Source organism: Sus scrofa, chromosome 8 (assembly GCF_054392235.1).
Source record: "Sus scrofa isolate SSC_HxYL_T2T_F1_AM1 chromosome 8, Sscrofa_HxYL_maternal_Yorkshire_Landrace_v2.0, whole genome shotgun sequence".
Classification (NCBI taxonomy): Eukaryota; Metazoa; Chordata; class Mammalia; order Artiodactyla; family Suidae; genus Sus; species Sus scrofa.
In genome coordinates, this window is record NC_139390.1 from 75659077 (window position 1) to 75683609 (window position 24533).

Genomic DNA, 24533 nt, shown 5'->3' on the forward strand with positions numbered 1-24533 from the left:
ATAACTTTTATGGAACTGAGAGATGCTTAATAACCACCAGGCTTTTTTTTTTTTTTTTTTTGTCTTTTTTGCCATTTTTAGGGCCGCATGTGGAGGTTCCCAGGCTAGGGGTCGAATCGGAGCTGTAGCTGCTGGCCTACACCAGAGCCACAGCAACGCAGGATCTGAGCCGAGTCTGCAACCTACATCACAGCTCACAGCAACGCCAGATCCTTAACCCGCTGAGCAAGGCCAGGGATCGAACCCGCAACCTCATGGTTCCTAGTCAGATTCGTTAACCACTGCGCCACGACAGGAACTCCCCACTGGGCTTTTTTAGTGGAACACCTGTGCAATTAAACTTTTGGTAATTATCATCATTATCCTACAAATGACTGCCAATTATATATGTATGTGTCAGAAGTTTTCAGAAAATGCATTTGGTCATTTAAGGGAATGTACCTGAAAGAGTAACAAAACTTAATAAAAAGGAGTTCCTATCGTGGCTCAGAGGAAACAAATGTGAGGCATCCATGAGGATGCAGGTTGCATCCCTGGTCTGGCTCAATGGGTTAAGGATCTGGTGTTGTCATGAGCTGTGGTGTAGGCCAGCGGCTACAGCTCCGATTTGACCCCTAGCCTGGAAAACTCTCCATATGCTGTAGCTGCAGCCCTAAAAAGACAAAAAAAAATATTAATATACAAACAATGAATATACACCGACTGGGCTTAATCTAATGATGAACTGAGAGGCTTTCTAAATGCTGGGGCTTTACATCTTTACATTTAAAGAAATGATAATTGGCACTCTATGCTCATTTTCCTATTTAGTTAATGAATATTTAAAGCATACGTTGCACAGTTCCTCTGGATTTTTTTTGTCTAAAGGGAGAATTCAAAGTACAGAGGATTTTCTGTCAAGCACTAAAAGAGAATTTTGGACATACTCTATTTTGTCCCTTTCAACCCTCAGCCTCACTCTCATTAAACCTTTCATTGGAAAACTTTAAAAACTGATAAAATATGCTGTTAACATCCCTGAAATAAAGACAGTAAAATAATTCTTAAATGAAAGTAACATGCCCTACTGACAAGGGTTTCACTGTAATATAATTAAAAAATAGTAACTCTTTCCCCATTGCAGACAGGAAATCACTAGCAGAACAAGCACCAGTTTCAGATTTGCTTCAAGATAACACACGAATGAGGTACCAAAAAGGGTTTGGTTACCTTGACGATTAACACATTTTATGACAGTCCTTTAAATGTTGGAGAAATAGTACACAATATCTCAGTGACTTCCGTAGTTCCTGCACACAAAACATCCCATTCGCTGGCACAGAACTTCTTTCCATCGTTTTTTCCCTACTCCTTTACCAACAGTAGTATGTTTCCAATGACTGTTTTTTTGTTGTTTTTGTTTGTTTGTTTGTTTGTTTTGGCTGCACCCGTGGCATGCCAAAGTTTCCAGGCTATGGATCAAACCCACACCACAGCAGCAACCTGAGCCACTGCAGTCACAATGCCAGATCCTTAGCCCACTGCCCCATAAGGGAACTCCCCCAATCACTTTTATCTTTCAATGTGTTGCTGAATAAGCAGGCAAAGAGAAGAAACCCTAAGATGGATGTAATGTGAACTTGCGAAGAAAGAACCCTTTGGAAGAGAAAAGAAGATTCACAACTGGCATATGTAAGCATACAACTATATGTATATTATACACAATTAAGTATGCAAATATACAAAAAAAACATTAATTTTGTGTTGATAGCAAAGAGTAAACTGAAGTACCTGCTGTCTGATATAAACTTTAAAGAAAGAAAAGTCTTCATTCTGTTCTGTTTTTAAACATCAAAAGAGAGTGAACCACTAATAAACTAAAAGTCTGATTGTAAGACAAAATCACGAGGTTAAAGGAAACAACTGGAATATTCACAAATCCTCCCACCTGTCTCTTTCTAGTCCCATGTATACTATTTAGGGTCGTATTAAATACCATCTATTCTGCTATAATGTAATCCTTATGTTCCTAAGAAACCTTAGTTATCCAAAACCATGCCGTAAAAACAACTGTTTTAGTAGGGGAAAAAAGAGATTGGGAACTAGAGAATTCCAGAGTTTTAATAAAAAATTTAGTTTTCCTGAAGGACTTTCAGTAATAAAGCTGACTTTTTAATGGCTCTAAGTATATAGCTATAAAAGGAACTTTCAATTCTTGATAATTACTAACTCAAGAGAAAGGTCTAGTTTTCACATTCTTGCACTAATAGTAACACAATATTTCTTAGATTTTTTTATAATCGTTTGGCCCATTGTTACAAAGAACAAATCTCAAAGCCAGTTAAATAGGCTGCTGCAAACCAAGAATTTTTTTTTACCCCTATATTCTAGGTGCCAGTTTTTCACTATGATTTATTACTTTATAGCCATATGCTCTACATAATATAAATCATATTCCATTATTCACCATTTTTTAAGTTAAAAAACTGACATTTTCTTCTCAAAATAAGGATGAGCAAAAAAGTTAAAGTTGTACAAACCATCAAGTCACTAATAAAGTCTTCCCTTTCTCCACAATGACCACATAATTTAAGAATATGACACATATCTGTATATGTGGGTATTTTAAGTGCAACTCTTACTTCAGAGTAGAGATATATCTTATGATAATTTACTCTCTCAAAGGGTAATCTGGAAATCATTACCATTAGAAATCTGGAAAGATGTTAAGATATTTATAATTTATTTTTAAATAATTCAGCAGATAGTGTGGTATTATGAATGTGCCAGTTAGTGTAAGCTTCAACGCTAAGTTAGGCAATCACTCTGTAAAATTCAGGCACAAGGAGCATTAGCTAGAGTTACTTCAGAACGGCCACACTCTAAGGCACTTCAGTTAGCCACATCTGAGTCAACAGCTGAGACTTTGCTGACTAGAGCAGTAAGCATCAGAAATATTTTTTATTAGAGAAATTACTGGTTTGTTAATTAGTGTGGTAAATTTTAGAACCTCATACTTGAGAATCTTGGAAGCTTCTGGCCTGCACACTCATGGATAACATTCAGGCTTCGTCCCTAAAGTTTCTTCTTCAACCCCTCAGATTAGGGGTTCATTCATTTGCCTTATCCCAGCCTCTGTACTGATGGATGTGCCTTGAACAAATTGTTCTTGTGATAAGGTGGCCAAAGCATCTGAAGGGTCACGGAGTTGGAACTCATCAAACTTACTAAAAAATATCAGTTGTTTTATGCCTATTTTCTAAAGAATGTCTGCTTAACAAATACCTGAATGTGTGGCATTTTTTTTTTCTGTAAATTGCTTTCATTATAACCCCCAGTATCCAGGTCATAGGGGAGTACCTTAGAACAGGTCCCAACAAAAAATGTTACAAGTGGTCATATGTAATCTAAAAGTTTATGTCCTAGCTTCCAAGGTAAAAATTCTATGTGATATTGAACAAACTAAGGAATAATATTGATTCCTTTAATACAGGTGAGAGTAGTTTAGAAGGAGAAAAGGATGGATGAGTTTATAAAAAGTAGACAATCTGTAGTTAATTGCAAAGAAACAAACTGTTTTTAGTTCCCGGGTTAAAATGTTGTTAAAACTATTTCTCTGGAGTAATCTTTTTTTTTTTTTTTTTTTCTTTTTAGGGCTGCACCAGCAGCATAGAGAGGTTCCCAGGCTAGGGGTCTAAACGGAGCTATAGCTGCTGGCCTACACCACAGCCACAGCAATGTGGGATCCAAGCTGAGTCTGTGACCTACACCACAGTTCACAGCAACAGCAACACTGTATCCTTAACCCACTGAGCGAGGCTAGGGATCAAACCCTCAACCTCATGGTTCCTAGTCGGATTTGTTTCCACTATGCCACAACAGGAACTCCTAGAGTAATCTTCTGATTCTTTTATTTGGATAATAATAGTAGTCTCAGAATAAGAATTCATCCCATAGGTTAAGGGAAATGGTGAACAGAGTAGCACAAAACAACAACTTAAGGAGACACACAACAAATTCAATAGGTAAAAGGTTGACTTATATGATTCTGAATCTTCAACAAATCTTTTAGTTTCCAAACCACTCATAATCTAATTTTCATAAGAAATGAGCAAATCATGTAATTATGTGAAATTAGATGGTGTAGTATCAAAGGATTTTGGTGAGCTGGAAAGCACCTGCCTTATCCAAAGCAAAAAAAAAAAAAAAAAAAAAAATCTATTCAGCCCCCATTCATGGAAGCAGGTTAACACATGGGCCAGATCATCCAATTTAAGAAAATCTGAAAATCTATATTTAATGTGAAATCATAAGCCTCATAGATATACAATTAATACTGTCCAGCTGAGGATTCACTCAGCAGTTCTAGCCTGACTATACTCTTCACATTCCAAAGAAATATTTGGCCTTTGTTTGGCTCTTAGAAGGTAATTTCTAAACCCCTAGAATATCTTGCCTGATAGGAGTGTTTTGTTTACCTAAGGACCTTGGTCCACATTAGACAGTCTATGCTAACAATGTGATTTATGATGGGGACCTAGAGTCATGTAATATTATCTTGACCTCTGGAGAGAACAGAGAAAAAGCCCAGCCTCCTGGGCAGTCGGTTACACCTATGTGACCTACAAAGAAAAGCACTAGACACCAAGGCTCAGGTAACTTTGTTAGTTGGCAATATTCCACATAGGCTGTTATACAGTGTTGCTGAGAGAATTGGGCACTGTCCCCAGGACTACTAGGAGAGGAAAACTGGGTTTGCGCCTGGTGTCTCTCTCCTGGACTTTGCCCTAAGCACTGCTTTTCATTGCTGATTCTAATCTTTATTCTTTTGATGTAATAAACTATAACCATGAGTATAACAGTTTTTCTTTGTTCTATAAGTCCATCTAGAAAATCAGTCATTAAACATGAGGGTAGTTTAAGGGATCTTCACATACAAATACTAATTTTTAAAATGCCAAACAAAACTAGCTATGTGAACCACATTTCAGTGCAGACCATTAGTTTGCAATTTCTAACCCTAGTTCTAACCTAATAAGGCCAGTGTTAGAAATAACCAAATGCAGGTGATAAAGCCAAACACAAATGCATGAGTAGGCACAGAGGGGCATAGCTCTTAATTGGTTGGCTTAAGGAAAAAGTCTGTGGAGGAAATTCTGAGGAATTATTGGACTGAACTCACTGGAAAAATTAACATTTCATCTTCTTTGGGTAGACACTGGAAAGATACCAAGATTTCCGAGGAATTAAATTTAATATAGAAATGGACATTCTATATCTAAGCCTGAAATTTGCCTCTAAGTCTTCTTTTGTATGCTGATTTATAAAAACATATGATGTTACTATTCATGCCACTGCTACTTAGTTGCTTTTTTCTGGGTCTTAAAAGAGTATCAATCATAGTAATTATAAGGTCCCTCAAGACAGAAGAATAAGCAAATATAGAATAAATAGCATATACATAGTAAGAAATCAGGTTAGTCTTCTCAATTTAACAAATACTTCTTTAGTATCTGATCTTAATCCAAGACCAGTGTGAGGTTCCAGATACACAACAACAAATAAAACACAGTCCTTGTCTTAATGAAGCTGGGGAAGCAGGAGGGAAGAAAATATTTCTGTGGAGAGAGAAATACTATAGAACACTACATATTCAACTACAGAACACTATATATTCAAGTTTTTAAAATCTGCTCCTTTCCCCTTTCCCCTAAAGCAATAAGTGGATGTGTTTTTTTTTTTCTAGAATAATATAAAAGATAACTCTGAGCATATCGTTCTTATTTCTAAAGTGACTCAACTCAGGATGGCTAGCATGTGATGTTGTCTTTCCCAAAATTTAGTGATGTTTTTAGTTCATCCTTTGACCCCTTCCCGAAAGACAGAGGGAGCACTCTTGCTCATCAGATTGTTATCTTCACTGCTCACACTGAGCAACTGCTTTTTCCTTGAATTCAATTTCTTTGGGAGTATGAAAAAGTTTTACTCTTTATTCCAGAGTTTTACATCATATCTTTTCAGTCTTAAAAAGTCTTGAAACTCTCATTCATCATCTTTTTTTCCCTAGAAGATAAAATATCAGTCTCTTCCCGAGGCTGCAAAGCAGATAAATCAGTTGTAACCTTGACCCAACACAAGTAAGCAGCGCATAATCAAGGAATCATATTGAAGGAATACAAATGAGTTGTTAAGAGAGGTTGGGAAACTTTGTTGTTGCTGTTTTGGGAATTTAGCAGTGTGGTATGCTTATAAGCAAATATATCATGCATGTCATTTCATAAGGAAATACTTTTTTAAGGCATATTAACATCTGGATAGCTCTAGCATTAAGATGCAGAAAGTAAAATAATTCAATAAACAATAAAATATACTATGGGGGGAAAACCTATTTCAAGGGAAGCTACAGCACACACACTGTTTTTATTCTATGATATATATTACTAAATTATGTATATTTCACTTGGACCTCAGAGAAAAGGGAACCTTTATTATTCACTATGTTTACCAGTAAATTTGAACAGCTTCTTCATTTCTCTATTGTTCTGTAAAGTGAATGTACCTTGCCCTTTCTTTCTGCATCAAGGACAATTACCAAATGAACTAATGTTAAAAAGGATATACTCTTTATAGACAGCAATCAGCTAAGAGTGTATTTATTTATTTCTTGCAAAATGTTAGGAAATACTGAAAAGTTTCTGAATACAATGGCAACAAATGAATAAAGATAGGAGGAATAACAAGGGGAAACAGTGTGCTGATATGGAAAGCACGGATTTAGAAAGGAGCTGAGATTAAGTAAAAATTGGGAAATTGTGGGAGTCCCGTTGTGGCTCAGAGGAAATGAATCTGACTGGGATCCATGAGGACATAGGTTCGACCCCTGGCCTTGCTCAGTGGGTTAAGGATTGGGTTTTACGGTAAGCTGTGGTGTAGGTTACAGATGCAGCTCAGATCTGCTGTTGCTATGGCTGTGGTGTAGGCCAGCTCCTATAGGTCCGACCCGACCTCCTAGCCTGGGAACTTCCATATGCTGCATATGCAGCCCTAAAAAGACCAAAAAAAAAAAAAAAAAAAAAAAGGAAACTTGTGAATCCATGAGTTTCTAAGGACCATGGAGATAGTTCTTTGGTTGAAGAAACAGATCCCATTTGGGAGCAGATGTTTCTGTATCACACTATATCCATTACTTACTCAAAGGGGAGAAATTTTTTTCCAAGTAGTTCAACTTAAAAATCCAAAGCTGCTTTTAGCTTCCAAAAATAGTATGCTTTATTTGTTTTGGAATGAAACTTTTATTTTTCTAGTCCTGCTATCTTCCATTAAAAAAAAAAAACCCACTTAGTATTTTCTTTCACTAGTACATATTCTTGTCCACTACTAAAAGAATAACTGTACTGCTACAATGCTTTATTTTTTCCTCTTTATAGTATGTGATGGTTAATGTTATGTGTCAGCTTAGCTGGGCCATGGTAACCAGATAATTGATCAAGAATTATTCTGGACATTTCTGTGAAGGTGTCATTTGGACAAAATTAACATTTAAATTGGCAGCTTTGGGGTAAAGCAGATTACCCTCTCAAATGTGCATGGGCCTCATCCATCGCTTGAAGGCCTTCATAAAACAAAGGCCTCCACCACCAACAACCTGCCAAAACCATGAAGAAATTCTACTAGCAGACTGCCTTTGGGCCCAAAGAGCAAGTGCTTCCTTAGTCTCCAGCCTAACATGAAGATTTTCAATTTAAAAACCTCCAAAGGGGTTTCTGTTGTAGCTCAGCAGGTTAAGAACTCCACACAGTCTCCAGGAGGATATGGGTTCAATCCCTGGCCTCACTCAGTGGGTTAATGATGCGGCGTTGCCACAAGCTGCAGCACAGATCATAGATGCAACTTGGATCTGATGTTGCTGTGGCATAGGCCAGCAGGTGCAGCTCTGATTCAATCCCTGGCTCAAGAACTTCCATATGCCACAGAGACAGCCTTAAAAAAAACAAGAAACAAAACAAAACTCTCCATAATCATATGAGCTAAACACATCCCACTGGTTCTGTTTCTATGGAGTATGTCTAATACATAGTAAAATATATATCTCTTGCTATCTGAATCTATTCAGTTACTGGATTCAGAAAAGAGAATTTGGGTGGAGAAGGAAAAACTATACTTAAAACCAGGATAAATCTTAGAAATCATCTAATCCCCTAATGCTCCTTTTCAAGAAGTGATAGAGCTATTTCTTGAAATGAAATGTTATACAGAAACCACTATGCAAAACAGATAAAAGAACTGCACCAATTACAGGAGCAGCCAAGCGAAAGTCACCCAACTGGCTCCTGACTTCTCATTTCTAGAGCAAAATTGGGGATCTTTTTTAAAAGAGGCCTAGGGTTCTACAGTATGAAGATCACTCCCTTGAATTTCCAATGTCAAAAGGTAGAGCCTGAGAGGGAAGAGAAGAAATTTTTCAAAGAGCTACAATACTAGCTAATGGAAGTCTGAAGATTGAGCTCAGTTCCTCAACTTCTAATCTAGTACATTCTTTCCAGTGTTTCCCACAGCCCCTCAGGCTTTGTATAACTTTGAAATGTCTTTTAATTAAGAAGCCATAAGATTAGGTAAACCTAGAAATTGTACCTTGGTTACTTAAGAAATATTATATTCCATATTCCATAGATGGGAATAATAATACAGTTAATTTGCATTTGTAAAAATTGAGAATGTAAACCATAAAAATGAAAACAAAGCTGAAGATGATAAGAGAATGACATAATAAAAATGTAAATAATAAAATATATACCTAAATATAAAAGGCTACAGTAATAAAGCATGATAAAAAAAATCCTATTAACCAGGCAAATCCATCAGAGGCATAAAACATTTTTCTGTGTTAAAAGTTTTGCATTCAAAAACCTCATATTAATTTAGTTAAAGGTCACTTTCCAACATACTTAATGTTAAAACAGTCATTCTGAGGAATAAGAATCAATAAACTAAAGAATAATGCTCTGTGTGCATTTCTTGAAGTTCTCTATACATTTCTACAGAGTGTATACTACTCCATGGTCTACAATGGACTTCCAAATACTTTATTTTCTTTATTACTTATTTCAGTTTTGATATTTGTTATTAGATTATTATAAACTAATTTTTTTAATTGTTATAAATTAAATTTAAATTATAAGATTATTAGTAAAAAGCACCAAAATGTGTAATAAAGATCAAATGTCAGTTAACACATTCAGAAGCTGATATATCAATAATGGATTGATACATTACAAATTACCACAAACTCAGCAGAATAAACAATACTCATTTATTAGTTCACAGTTCTGTGTGTTAGAGATCTGGGCAGCTAGAGTCTCTCACAGGCCAAAATCAAGATGTCAGCCACCCCAGTCTTATCTGAAAGGTCTGAGGAGAATCTGCCACCAGGCTCATTCACAGGGTTTAGAATCCAGTTCCTTGCCTGTGTAGGACTGAGGTCTTCACTTATTTTCTGGCTATTGCCCAGAGGTTGCTTTCAACAACCAGAAGCCACTCTCTAATTATTGCACGTGGCCCCTTCCATCTTCAAAGCCATCAATGGCGCATAAAACCCTTTTATTTTAAATCTGACTTCCTCTTTTGCCATAGAAATTGCTTTTGAGGTGCTGGAGGGATTAAATTAGGTCTACCTCCATGATCTCTTTTTCTGATTAACTGAAAGTCAGCTAGCTGATTAGTAACCATAATTACACCTGCAATATCCCTTTGCCACCTTAAGATAACATAATCACCTGTAAGTAATAGCCTATCATATTCACAGTCCTGGGGATTAGGACAAGAAATGAGAAGGACCATCTTTAGATCAGCATACCACAGCTGATGTCTGCAATTAAAACCACTACTTTGCCACTTTTCTCCAATAGAAAAAGTTCTTCAGAATATTTTTAGTTCCAGCTATCCAATCCCCAGCACCTGTCATTTGCCTCTCCTCCATGAAGCTTTCGGAATGCATTCACTCTTTCTCACCCCCTTTTCTTAGGCTTTGCAATTATTTTAGCAATTATTTAAATATTCATTATAGCGTGTTCCCCGGGCTTTAACCATCATCAATTAACACTGTTATTTATTCCCAGATAGATTACATTCATCCATTAAGATTCAATTCTTGTCTATCTTATTCAAAGCAGTATCCTGTCAGAAATGATGCTGACATATATTAGGCATACAAAAAATATTTATTGAATGAATGAATCTTTTTATATCACAAGACTCATTGTTCATCTTTATTTCTAACTTCTTCATCTTTCCTCTGGCTTGAGTTCTTAATCTGGGTTCATTTTTCTTTTAATATATAGACTGTCTCAAGTATTTTCCTCAGAGGACTTAATTGGATGACTCTGCTTTGTCACCTATCCTTGAATATCTCTATTAAGGTGAATAATATTTTGGCTATATATGGCATTCTTGAAGTTTTATCTTTTTCCTCTGATGTCACTCAATTGTCTTTTAGTTTCTTTTGTTTACAGATGGGTATTCTAATGACATTATAATTTTTCCCCAGTAGCTAATTTAATCTTTCTTAAGATTATAAAATTTTTTTTTTATCTATTACAGAACAGGAATTTTATCAGAAAATAACTTGATGAGTATCTTTTCTCATCAGCCAAGCCTGGAACCTTGTGTGTGCTTTAAATCTTAAAGACAGCTCAGTTCTGAAATATTTCCCTAGAATTTGCTTAACTGCTCTTTCTCCTCCATCTGTTCTCTTTTTTTCTTTTTCAACACCTATTGCCCATATGTTCAGTTTCCTGGATTTACCCTACAATCTCTTATTTTTCTCTCATAATTTTCATCTAGATTTTTGCTCTATGTTTTGATATTATTTATGGCACTTGGTTTTCTGGACCACTAACCTGTGTCTCAACAGTGATCATTATTTCATGTACTGAATATTTTTGTTTTCAAATCATATTTTCAAGCTACAAAGGTCTTTTCTGTGCAGCATATAGACCCCCAAGTACGCTCACAATTTAATTCAGGTGTTTATCTCCTCTCCAATACATTACATTCTTCCTTTTTTGCTATTCTGATTGGGTGAGGTCCACTCACTGCCCTGTCCTCTAGTCCCGATTCTTTTTGTTTTTGTTTTTGTTTTTGTTTTTGTTTTTGTTTTTTGCCTTTTTAGGGCTATATCTACAGCATATGGAAGTTCCCAGGCTAGGGGTCAAGTCAGACTGCAGTTGCCAGCCAACACCATAGCCATAGCAATGTGGGATCTGAGCTGCATCTGTGACCTATACTACAGCTTATGGAAATGCTAGATCCTTAACCCATTGAGTGAGGTCAGGGATCAAACCCTCATCCTATGGATACTTGTCGAGCTTATTATAGATGAACCACAATGGGAACTCCTGATTCCTTCTTATGCTTTAGCCAGTCTACTAAACACCTCCAGTGTGTTTTTTCAGTTCAGTTATTGTATTCTTTAGATCTATAACTTCTACTTGGTACTTTCCTATACTTCCTGTTGGGGTTCTCACTGTTCATCCTATTAGTCTGAACTCTGTCAGATTAACTACTCATCTCTGTTTCATTAAGTTTTCTCTCCGGTTTTATCTTATTTTTTCTTTTGGAACATATTCTTCTGGGTTTTTTCCATTTTGTTTGACTCTCTGTACTGGTTTCTATGCATTAGATAAAATACTCACCTTGCCTAGTCTTGAGGGTTGGCCTTGTGTAGAGGACGAAACTTGTCATTCGACCTTGCCCTTGTCTTGGCTGTCTCTCAAACCTTTGTGATTTTCCAAGCAGCCTACTTTATTTTTAATAGCTCCCAGTATTTGAGGGTGGGCCAAGACCTTTCAGTGTCCCAAAGGGGAAGATCTCAGTCAGCACTTAGATACTACTGATTGAAAACCAGACCCTTAGGCAGCAGCTTTGAAAGTATGCGAATATATAGAGTCCAGTGGAACTGTGGGTTACCAGACCCAAGCAATCTGGAGATGTCTCTTAGTCAGCAGTTGCAAAACTTGGGGTTCCAGATGAGTGTATAAGCTCCTTTCTGGGAGATACCAGTGAGCTACAGCAGAGCAGAAGGAGAGGGCAAAGGTGATGTCCATCAGCCTGTATTCTGAGGGCACTGTGCAACCCCCTACAAGTGTGCCACACCAGAGGCCTGTCCCTCAAGGCCAACCTTTTGGACAAGCAAATAGGCCTCTTTCCCAGAAAGAGGGTGTTTCAGTCAGCAATCTGCCAAGAACTATCTCTCTAATCGGTGGAGTCCTGTGGGACCCAGGATCACAATACTCCTGGACTTCAAAGACAGGCAAGCAAAACTGTCTTCTGAGTAGCAGCCACAAAAACCAGGGCACCAGAGGCATATAAAACTCCCCTCTGGAAGGTCCTGGTGCTCTGGAGCAATGGGAGAGCTCCAGCTGCAATGAGGCAGAGGGGGAGCATACAGATGGTGCCCATGAGCTAGCAGACCCCTAAGTGTGTGCAAAATTAGATGCCTTCCCCTCAGGCTAACACTTTAAAATTAGCAAATGAGCCTCATTCACACGAAATCAGGACCCCTTAAAAGGTTGCTTCTGAACTGAACCCTGTGGCAGATAAGCTCAATGTGCCAGCCCCTTAAGAGTTGTTTCTCAGATCATTGTATCCTTGTGAGTCTCATGGATAGGAGCCCAGGTGGTTTTCAAAAATAGATCTTTTGGGGGCTCCTCTCTCATGTACAGATCTTAAAGTTGGGTTACCTATAGTGGGGTTCAAACCCTTCCCTTTACAGAGAAAAGCTCCAGGTTCTGAGCTCCTCCCCAGTTGTAGGTTGTCACACTGAGTATGGGGCTTATGGAAATATTGTGTCCCAGCCTCTCCTACTTGCTTTGATGGACTTCTCTCATTTGCTGGATGTTTAGGAGTTCCTCAGATAGTCTTTAGGTTTTTTTCAGAGAATGCTGTTCCATATGTAGCTTCAGAATTGCTGTATCTACAGGAGGAGGTAAGCCTAGGATCCTCCTATATCAGCATCTTGAACTGAAATCTCCTTCCCAAGAGTTCTGTTTCTATATTTCCTGTGTCCTGATGGCTCAACTTGCAATGTCTCACCTTTCCTCTTGTGTGGCTGGACCCTCTTAACCAGGCTGCTACCTTTCTTTGTAGCCTCCTGGGGATTTAGATTTTATTGTTGATATAGCATAAAGGGCAGTGACACTCACAAGCAGTGAGAGTAAAGTGTTCTGAGGAACTGGGTCTGTAATGAAAAAGCAGGATACCAGCCACTACAGAACTTTCTGCAATCTCCTGCCCTGAATGGCAGGACGGGCACAAATTAGCTCTCTATTGTTCTACTGTTGCCTAGGAAGGGGAACTTGATCACACTCACCTGAAACTAATGTGTTTCCCCAAGATTTCCCCAGGATTAAGTGTCCTGACTTTCAAACAAAGTGCTTACCAAGTACTCTGTCATCCAAGCAAACCCTGTACCAGCTCTCACCATAAAGGACCCAACAGTGCTTAAAGCCTCACCCACACCCCAGGGCCCACATGCTCAACAGACACCTGCCTCAAGAGGGTCAAGTAGCTTTAAGTTGAAAGTGGGAGAAAAGGAGCTATGTTCTGGTCACTACATTCCTAGAATCACTCAAACATTTAATCATAGAACACCTTCATTAAATAACAATTATCATCATCCTAAAAACTAGTGCTTAGAATTAAAGTTTGCAGAACATATTTTGGGATATGCAGATAAACACCCCCTTAGGGAGCACCTTTAATGCAAACTGACTTTTTGGTAAAATAAATTTTCATTATAAAAGCTTTGCTTGTGATCTCTGTTTCTGTGACTAACTTGCAAGAAATCTGCCCTTCCCCCTGCCTCCTGACAAGAACCCAGTAAAGCAGCCCTGCTGGTGCCTTTCAGGGAGAGTGTGTGCTCTAGAGCATGAGCTAGTACTTCTCCAGTCTTTGATCAAAGAATAAAGATTTCCTTTGCTTCTGAACCGAACTCAATCTTGTTCTAATATCTGGAACAACACCGGACAGGAGGATCCTTTGGGGGGCTCAACTTAAACAAGCTAGTAACAAATTTTGGCAATCCAGGGTTTGGAGTGTGGCTTTTCACTGGCACCTATCGACTAGGCTCTAGACTTGCCTCTGCTCCAGCAGGAGGACAGTGGAGGTTTTGGAAAGTTTGCACAAGAATTGACTCTGTTCTCTGAGGACACCCTGATGGGGTAGAACAACGACAGCCATAATCGACTTCAGAGCAACTCTACCCAGCAATCCAATACTCGGGTGTGGTGCTCACACAGCATAGCCTCCAGAGCAATCTGGACTGTGACCCCTGAGGGGATCACACTGTGGCATCATTGGGGATTGAAGATTCAAATTCTTGAGTGTTTGCCACTGCTTCCTGATGGCCTTCCCACCGTGCCCGGTGCCCAGGGACAGTTTAGACCTGTGGACAAGAGGGAGCCCTAGCAGTCCCGTCCACTGTCCCACCAGTAGTGCTGTCCTTTTGACCCCTGCACAAGGCAGTAATAGCCGCACCAGGACCTTTTCCCCCCTTGCCAACCTCCAGGGGTCAACACTAGCCTTCTCCGTAGTCCAATTTGGTTTGATAAAGAGACCTAAGAGGTGAGACTGGGAAAAGGCTCAGATACAAGGACACCTAACAAAACAAATGAATGAGGATGCAGGATCTGAGTTCAGGAAAAGCACCTGAGATGTCTGAGTGTGAAACCTTGACCTCTTTTGGTCAATGCTAGTTTCTCTGAAAGGATCTGGGAAGCCCTGTGAACTGTGTGCAATACCAGAACCTCATTACTGATGATTCCTTATCAACCAAGTTTCCATGGGCTCACCTCCTGCTATCAGCACAGAATACCAGCTGCCCCAGCCATCTGGCAAGTGCCCTGTGGGAATCCCTCATGCTTTTAGCTCTCACCTGGCAGGAAGACTGAAAACTCCTCCTTTTTGTCCAAAAGGAAGAAACAGAAGACCGTGCTCAGAGAGCTGTGCCACTCCATAAGGGACCAGGTTGGTCAGGAACTAATGGCCTGCAGGCAGTCCCATCCAACCTCCTATGGTCCTATGGGATTTTCTGACTGAGGAGGGACTATCTCAAGCACAGGCTGTTCAGAACAGGGTAACAAGTGGTCCCAGATAAAGAACCCAACTGGGACCACCAACACGATGGAAAAGGGAGTAGGAGACAGAGGCTGACCCACTACAAAAACAAACAAACAAACAAACAAACAAAATGACCCTAAAGGGAATCTAAGAACCTGTCAAATGGAATAAGATAAAGAAAATCCAAATCACTGGAAGGGAATGCAGTACAGAGATCATATTTCATTTCCCAAAGTGCCCCTGACATTAGGCATAAACTTCAGGAACTGGAAACAGAATCAGATACACTTACATTTTGCATGCTCAGTGTTGCCTGCCAGGTGTTTAATAACAAAAATATAGAAGGAGAAAAGTCAGAGGGTTAAAAAAAAAACCCAGGGGGCCTTTCAAGAACTGAAAGAGGAATTATTTTAAGCCCAGGTCCTGCCCTTTCTAGATTTAACTAAATCCTCTGAGGTATTTACATTCATGAGAAAAGGGGGTTTTAGTTCAAAAACTGGGAACCCTAATGTGAGCAGTTGCTTATTTCTATAAATGATTAGATCAAACTGCCTCCTTGCCCCCAGACAGCAGCAGCTACTACAACCCTGCCAAAGGAGGCTGAAAAGTTAACATTTGGTCAGCCAATCCAAATGGATCCACACCAGGCTCAGGCTTTAGTGAGTTCTAAAGGAACAGAATGGCTATCCTCCAGAAGGTCAATTCAAGTTCAGGATATGCTTTAGACAACCCAGGGGCTACCTTAAATACTCACATGCTAAATCCTGCCATCCTGCTACCCACAGAAAGGGGGCTTCTGGAACATGATGGTATAGAAAGCATAGACGTGATCTTTTCCAATCACCCCAACCTAGGAAGTAAGATGTTCCAAACACCAAAGAAGAATGGTTCACAGAAGGGAGCAGTGTTATGAGAGAAGGAAAAAGGCTTCCAAGGTACACAGTAACCACCCGGAGCCAAGACAGAAGAAGAGTCTTACCCCCAAGGACTTCTGCCCAAAAAATGGAGATGATAGCCCTCAACTGAGACTTAAAGCTCAGGACAGAGAAGATCACAGATGTTTATACAATTCTGGTATATATATGCCATCCTGCATATACATGGGGCTACAGGGGAGGAAAGTATACTTACTGCAGAGAATAAACAGGTGTTTATGGTTTAAGCATATTGAAGCTCTTAGAAGCACTACAGCTTCCAAAAAACATGGCTGTGATTCATCGCAGGGGTCAGTCAAAATGGGGATGCAGAGGTAACAAAGGGAAATAACAAAGTGGACACAACTGCCAAAAGGGCATCCCTAGAACCAGTAACTTGGCACACCTCATACCTTGAAGGCCAGAACCACCTACTTACTCCCCAATCTACAAAAGGAAGAACCATACAAAGCCTGAAAATGGAGCTTCAGTAAAGACCTAGGAGGCCGTAAGTGGTTAGTTAGTCAACATGGACAATACTTCTTTCCCCAAACTGCAACCTGTCAAGACCCTGGGGAGGCTTACCAAGGAACTCACTACAGGAGGGAAGCTCTATATAATTGGTTACTGGTGGTCATGATTAACACCTAGCATGAAAAGCATAAGCAGTCACATAGTTGAGACATGCCCCATATTCAAAATGAACACTCCTAACACCTGACCCCCCCAGAGGCCCCCAGATAAGGTCCATTTAGACCTGGAGGACATATCCTGAAGAAGACTGGCAGATTGATTTCCACTGTGATGCTAAGAGTATCTGGCGATTTCAGGTATCTCTTGGCATCAGTAGACACATTTTCTGGGTCGATAGACGTGTTCCCCGATAGAACTGAACAAGCCACTGAAGTGGCTAAAAGAAATAATCCCCAAGTCTAGGATCCCTACAAAGCAGTAATTTTACACCAGTTGTGTCTCAAATGACAAAAGGGGTAACAAGTGTCCTGGGCATAAAGTGAACCCTGCACTCAGCCTGGAGACCCCAACAATTGGGAAAAGTAGAGAGATCCAATCAGACTTTAAAACAGGTCTTAGAGTTCCCTGGGGGCCTACTGGTTAAAGACGCACCACTGTCACTGCTGTGGCTTATGTGTGATCCCTGGCCCTGGGAATTCTACATGCCATGGTCGTGGCCAAAATTTTTAAAATTAAAAAAACAAGTACATAAATAAAACAAGTCTTAGCCAAGCTATGCCAGGAGACCAAAGAATATTGGATTAAGTTGCTTCTGATTGCCCTACCATGCACGCAGTTAGCCTCAAGGGATTAAAGTTCCACTGAACTCACATATCATAGACCCATTCCCCAAGCCCAAGAGAAGGGACACCTTAACACCCTCAAATGGAACACTCAAGTGTGCCCTCCAGGAAGAAAAAACCACGAAAGTGCTCACAGAATATGGGAACCAAGTACTGCCTAAACTCACTGACCCTGCCCTCCCCCTCTTCCAGGCTGGAGAGTGAATGAACCTTAAAACCTGGAAAAACAGAAGCCTATGAGACCAGCTCACTCCTAAGTGGAATCAACCCCACTTGTGATCACAACCCCAATTCTGACCTGAGGTTGCAACAGATCACTTTGTAGATACATCACATTTCAGTAAAGAAAGCCCCTAAGCCCCAAACTGTGGAGACAAGCTGAGGCAACAGACCCTCTGGACTACCCATGTGAACCTCTCTCGACTTCTGCAAAACAACAAAAGTGTGACCAGGGATATTCAGGCCATGGCAGTGCACACAAGGTGGTCCACAGCAGGGCACATTTTGCCTAAGGCAAAAGACCTAGATATGTTCATTTTTAGAATAATCTGTCATATTAAAACCGTGTATCAGATCCTAAACGTTTGCATTTTGAAGTAAAAGGCCTTTCCTTAGTCTCCCAGGCCTCCTCTTAGTCTCAAAAGGCTGACTCAAGAGTTAATGTTTAGGAAACACTGTTACAGCTAAAAATTAGTTTTAAAATGTCTCCATTACATTATGTCCTGCCTTGCCCACTCACTTATTACTAATGTTTACTGTCTAGTTAGAGTTCTATTGCACCTACTGTCTGGCTTTTCACAAATGATCTCTTCCGTGATTAATTGCTTTCTTTTACTAATGGTTACTTTCTAGTTAAGAGTTCTGTTGCACCTAGTGTTTTCTTTTGTAATTGAAACGCTCCCTAACACCCCTTCCCTGTAAGCAATCTTCATTCCAGGTCAAGGAAGGATGACCCAAGACAACCAGAAACCATCACTGGACCCACTGACACTGGCCTTGATGACTCTGAAATGATCTCTGGATGAAGAATAATAGAGACACCTTAACCAATAGCCCTGTATTCTGAGCTAGCCTATAAAACCCCTTGTTGTCCCCTCTCAGGGCAGGACACAGTTTTAAGGCACTAGTCTGTGGCTTCCTTCACCTGGCAGAGCAATACAGCTGTTCTTTCTCTTATTCAAAACTCTCTCCGAGACTTAATTGGTGCCAGTACACAGAGGCCACACTTTGTGCTACGATATGACCACTATTCTCTTGCTAATATCTGGGCCATGTGTTTTCAATTGTCTGGCGTCCTTTAGCTCCAAAAGATTAGATAAATGGTGGGCACTCGGGGATGCCAACAGTCAGGCTGAAGCCTGCGGACAAACACATCTGAAGGCAGCTGGGGACAAGCCCCGCTCCCCTTCCCTCCTCCCCCATCACGTCGAGGCCCCAAGCCAGCAGGAACCACTTACAGAAGACACACCTGCGCAGCTGAGCGGCCCTCAAGAATGAAGAGCAGCGCAAAAGATAGAGTGGGTCTGGTCCCGGCCAACAACTCCCGGCAAAACAAAATAGACTCTGGGTAATAAAATAAAGTCTAACCTTGTTCTTGCCTTTTCCTTTGTGCATCGTCTAGGTGCTCACAGGGGCCGTGGGCAGATGCCTTGCCCCTGGTCAGATGAGAGTTCCGGGGCCGGACACCACTGCTGGGCAGAAGGCGTGCAGGGGCGGCGCTCGGCACCACGATCCAAGATGGCGGTGGGCCGTGGGGCGCCCCTAGAGGGGAGACAGAGCCGCACCTCTGCGCCCCGCCCCCAGGACAGCAGCCCCGCCCACTGCCTGTCTGGAGCGCATGCTCACACCTCTCCACGCCGATCAAAGACAAGACCTTGCCTCTGAACAGAGCTCCGGTCTCATTCTACTGGTTCAAGTAATTCTGGGTAGAGGGACCCTTTTTGGGGACTGACTCAGGAGGGTAAGGAACAAAAGGACAGGAAAGCTAAGCCAATTGCTTGCAATCCTGTTGCATTAACCACTGCTCATTTAGAACCAGGGTTTTGTAACCCTCTACCCTGAAATGAACATCGAATATACGTGACATCTATCTGCACGTTTAATTTCCCCCTAAAAATAAATGTAGTGGAATAAAAGAGCAATGAAAAGGAAAAACACAAAGACAGCAATTCACAATAACGTAGAATCTATTTCAGTGTGTAAATGTGTAGGCTTCTCCCTCCTAGAAACCCAGAAGCCACCATTCACATGACAGCTACAAGCAGATATGGGGGTTACTCCGGCAACTTCAGTACCACCATTAGGGCTGCTTCAGGCGATGCAGTTTTCCAAAAAGTGGACAACGCCTGGTAAAGCCAGAGCAACACAAAACAAACCTGTCAATATATGTTTCGTTAACTTAAGCATGTACTAAAACCACACCACAAAGTTAAGAGCAGAATTACTCTCTGATTCAGAAATTTTACTTGTTCGTATACACCCAAAAGAGCCTGAGGATTATAAAAATATGACTGGAGGAGTAAGAGAAGTTGAGTGTGCCTTAGTGTATTGCGTGTACATCCAGGTAGAAAATAAGGGTTTTTCTTGTTTGGGATTTGAGCAGGAACTCAAACAGGTATTTGCACACCCATGTTCATAGCAACAGGATCACAATAGCCTGAAGGTGGAAACAACCCAAGTGTCCACTGATGGATGATGGATAAAAGCACTGTGCTCCAGCCACGTGATTGGATATGACTCAGCTTTAAAAAGGAAGGAGATTCTGACACCTGCTCCAGCATGGATGGAACTGGAGGACGTGATGCTCAGTGAGAGAAGCCAGACACAGAAGGTCAGATACTGTCTGATCCCACTCCCAGGAGGTCACTAGAGGAGTCAGAGCCATAGAGACAGGAAGGAGATGGTGGGGCCAGGAGCTAGGGGAGGGGTTGGGGAGTCAGTGTCTCATAGGGACAGAATTTCAGTTAGGGAAGATGAGAAAGATCTGGAGGTGATGGTGGGGATGGTTGTATGATAGTGTGAATGTGCTTAATGCCACTGAGCTCTGCACTTAAAAATGGTAAAGGTGGTAAATTTAACGTCATGTGTATCTTGCCACAGTAAAAAAGTAAACAAACAAGGACATGAAAGTACAACAAAGGTCTCTAGCTTTACATGAAATTATCTGCAAATTCTGAAAACAACTTCACTACTTGGTGGGAATTCAAACGAAGGCATACACAAATTTAATACTTTAAAGGGGGAAAAATTGGCATCAGGGCATTCTCTACTTGCCAAGCTGAAAGACTGTTATTGAAGATTCCTTATATAAATGTTCCTTGACCTTTGAGTGAACCAACAGGTCTTAAAAGTTGCATTAGCCAAAGCAATTCCCATAGCAAATAAAATTTTTAGATGACTGCATCAGATTTTTCTCCTCTTCAACCTAGAGAGGAATTACCATCAGCCATCACCACAAGCAGCAAGTTAACATTTCCAGGTTGTTTCTTAAAGACCACTGAGAGTCTGTGACAGAGTGAATATTGTTTCAGTTCTAAAGGGGAGACGGGCTTTCAAGGGGCCAATGGGAAAATAACTTAAAGGTAATTATAAGATTGCTGGAGTTTTCTTGTGGCTCAGTGGGTTAAGGATCTGGTGTTGTCACTACAGCAGCTCATGTCACTGCTGTGGCGTGGGTTCAATCCCAGGTCTGGGAACTTGCACATGCTGCAGGTGTGGCCGGAAAAGAACAGCAACAAAAAAAAGTATGTGTGTGCATTTCAAAATGCCTCTCCCCAAAAAAAATTTTTAAAAAGACTGCTACCTGATGGAGTTCCCATCGTGACTCAGTGGTTAACGAATCCGACTAGGAACCATGAGGTTGTGGGTTCGATCCCTGGCCTTGCTCAGTGGGTTAAGGATCCAGCGTTGCCGTGAGCTGTGATGTGGGTAGCAGACGCGGCTCGGATCCCACGTTGCTGTGGCTCTGGCGTAGGCCGGTGGCTACAGCTCCAATTCGACCCCTAGCCTGGGAACCTCCATATGCCGAGGGAGCGGCCCAAGAAATGGCAAAAAGACAAAAAAATAATAATAATAATAAATAAAAAAATAAAAAGATTGCTACCTGAAACAATCACTGCTAAAACTGTCCATTCCCCACATTCTATGATCTTCTTACAACTCTGGAGTGGCAGTTTTTAGGGCCCCTGGTGATGTGGGTATTTTTAAATCTATTACAGAAGAAATGTTTCAAATAATGTTTTATTTGAAAAAACTTTTTAAAGTTGTGCTGACTATAGTAGATGTTTGCTATAAATAAGGTTCCTAGTCCAGAAGAAGGTTAATAACAGATTATTGTAGAATTTGCCGAGCTTTTTCACTAATGCTTCGGTCACAAATTTATCTATTTATTTTTTTTGTCTTTTTGCTATTTCTTGGGCCGCTCCCACGGCATATGGAGGTTCCCAGGCTAGGGGTCCAATCGGAGCTGTAGCCACCGGCCTGCGCCAGAGCCACAGCAACGAGGGATCTGAGCCATGTCTGCAACCTACACCACAGCTCATGGCAACGCCGGATCCTTAACCCACTGAGCAAGGGCAGGGATCAAACCCACAACGTCATGGTTCCTAGTTGGATTCGTTAACCACTGCGCCACGACGGGAACTCCTGGTCACAAATTTAAAAGATATCCTCCCATTTCCCAGATTTTCTTTACTCTGTCCCTGTCTATTCTAGTGTAGCATGAGACTGCATGGTGACTGACATTTTCGAAAGCACTTAAACGTCTGATTTTTCATTGTTCATTTATGAAAAGGTATGCTGTCTTACTCTTTTGTCTGTCTGGATTTAAGAAAGGTGTTTATAGGAGTTCCAGCTCAGTGGTAATGAACCCGACTAGTATCCATGAGGACGCAGGTTCCATCCCTGGCCTTTCTCAGCGGGTTAAGGATCCAGCGTTGCCATGAGCTGTGGTGTAGGCTGGCAGCTGCAGCTCCAATTCGACCCCTAGCCTAGGAACTTCCATATGCTGAAGGTGAGGCCCGAAAAAGCCAAAAAAAAAAAAAAAAAAAGGCATTTATAGAAAAAAAAATTAAAACTCTCATGCCAGTTAGGCAACCTTCTCCTCAAGTGTTAACTAGCAGTTTAATGACAAACATTTTCATTCAAGTAAATAGTTTCTGAAGACAAATGTTAAACCTCAAAAAAATTAAATTGTTTAAAATCCTGAGACACATAGCAGAAAAGCTTTGATTTTGTTTATCTAAGGCTTTTACAAAAAAAAAAGATAAACTTTGAAGTGCGATAGAATTACAGTGATGCTCTCTGAGGGCTCTTAGAGGAATTGATTAACCGCAGGCTGAAACTCACTCTATAGCACTGGCATTGCCATTGTAGTGACTTACGTTAATTTTTTATTATTTCTTCCTCTGTTGGATGCTTTTAGCAGTCACTAAAGTTGAACTTATTGAAAAAAAAAATACTCCAAATTCAAAATACTCTCTGGAGACTTCACTAAAGGAAATAACAAAAACAAATGACTTTCAAGATGATGGTTGCTCCTTCTGATTTCTTTTGATTTTAGCTACCCCCAATAAGCAGAACTCAGCAGCTGCTCCTGCACTCCCCACCCCCCACACCAGTGGTCTCCAGCTCACTGCTGCACCAGTCCAGACAATAACAAGCACAGCACCTTCCATCCTCTCCACATTTGTTTCTGTTAGTATAATGCAGCAGTTAATGGCTTTGGTATCAGGCAATCGCGAACTCTGAACTTTAAGTTTTTGTAGACTTTCTGAGCCTCAATGTCCTCATCAGTAAAACAGTAGCCTTAATAGTCCTATTTTACAGAATTGTCATGAGGGTGAACAGGGATAAGCTTTGGGAAGAGTCTGGCAAATGATCATCCTTCGTGAATGGTAGCTGAAAATACACAGCCTCTTTTCTGAGTTTCTTCTCTGCTCGCTATTCTCCTTGCCTTGGAGACATAGAAAAGGAAGTGTTAGGGCAAGGCATGATTGCACTTGCTTTTTCTGATGCATCAAGTCCTTCTTCCTGATATCATCTGCTCTATAGTTTAAGGAGACAAGACTCTTCATGTTCAGGCCCTTCCACTCTTTGGGCCTTACCTCCTGCCACTTTTCCACCCCATAGTGAGCTTTCCTCCAACTGTCCACTCAAACAGTCCATGCATCTTCAAGCTCTATGCAAGTTGTTTTCTCTGCTTAGACAGCTCTTCTCAATCTTATTCTATGAAAGTCCTACTTATCCTTTAGCACAAACGTCACTGGATTTGAAGTACCCCCTCCTCAGCCTCTGAGCTTCTCTCCCCTGTGTATTCCCATAGCACTTTGCACTCAGCTTGCTTAAGTCATGGGTCACCTTGGAGTCTAATGATGAACTGCTATATCTGAGTTTCCCAGAAGAATGTGAGTGTCTCCAGAGCAGGACTCATCTCTTATGCCACCAGGGTTTAGCCCAGTGTCTGGCACTTAGTACAGGCATGCCTCGGCTTTATTCCACTTTGCTTCCTTCTTTCACAGATGCTATGATTTAACAAATAGAAGGTTTTGTGGAAACTATGCATTAAGCAAGACTATCAGGGCCATTTTTCTAATAGCATTTGTTCACTGGTGTGTGTGTGTCACATTTTGGTAATTCTCACAATATTTCAAACTTTTTCATATTTATTGTATTTGTCATGGTGATCTGTGACCTTTGATGTTATTATTGTAATTGTTTTGGAGGGCCAGGAACATTTCTTTAAGCTAAGACCTAATCCAGAGCAAGGCTCTAACTCTCTCTTCAATTCTGTGAAAGCTGAAAAAGGTGAGAAAACTGCAGAGTGTAGAAGTCAGTGCCTGGCTTCAAAGCTTCAAAGGCCAGGTTGACTCTCTTGTTAGGGGCTAAAGCAGCTAGTGACTTTAGGTAGAAGCCCATGTTCATTTACCATTCTGAAAACTTTAGTGCCCTTAAGAATTATGCTAAATCTACTCTGCCTGTGCTCTATAAATGTCATAATAAGCCTGGATGACAGCACCTCTGTTGACAACATGACTTACTGAATATTTTAAACCCACTGTTGAGATCTGCTGCTCAGAGAAGAAGATTTCTTTTAAAATACTGCTGCTCATTGACAGTGCACCTGATCACCCAAGAGCTCTGATGGAGATGTTACAAGATTAATGTTGTTTTCATTTCTGTTAACAACAAAGAAATCCATTCTGCATCCCAG

The 24533-nt window shown here is 40.7% G+C and overlaps 1 long non-coding RNA gene across 2 annotated transcripts in view; it reads right to left on the reverse strand.

Annotated features, from left to right (window-relative positions):
• Nucleotides 1-19068, reverse strand: part of LOC146400864 (uncharacterized) — a 214537-nt gene extending 195469 nt beyond the window's left edge. For both annotated transcript variants that reach the window (XR_014812663.1, XR_014812664.1), the window contains exon 1: nt 18911-19068. This is a non-coding gene — a long non-coding RNA (uncharacterized LOC146400864). The remainder of the gene's footprint in view (nt 1-18910) is intronic.
• Between the last annotated feature and the right edge of the window lie 5465 nt (nt 19069-24533).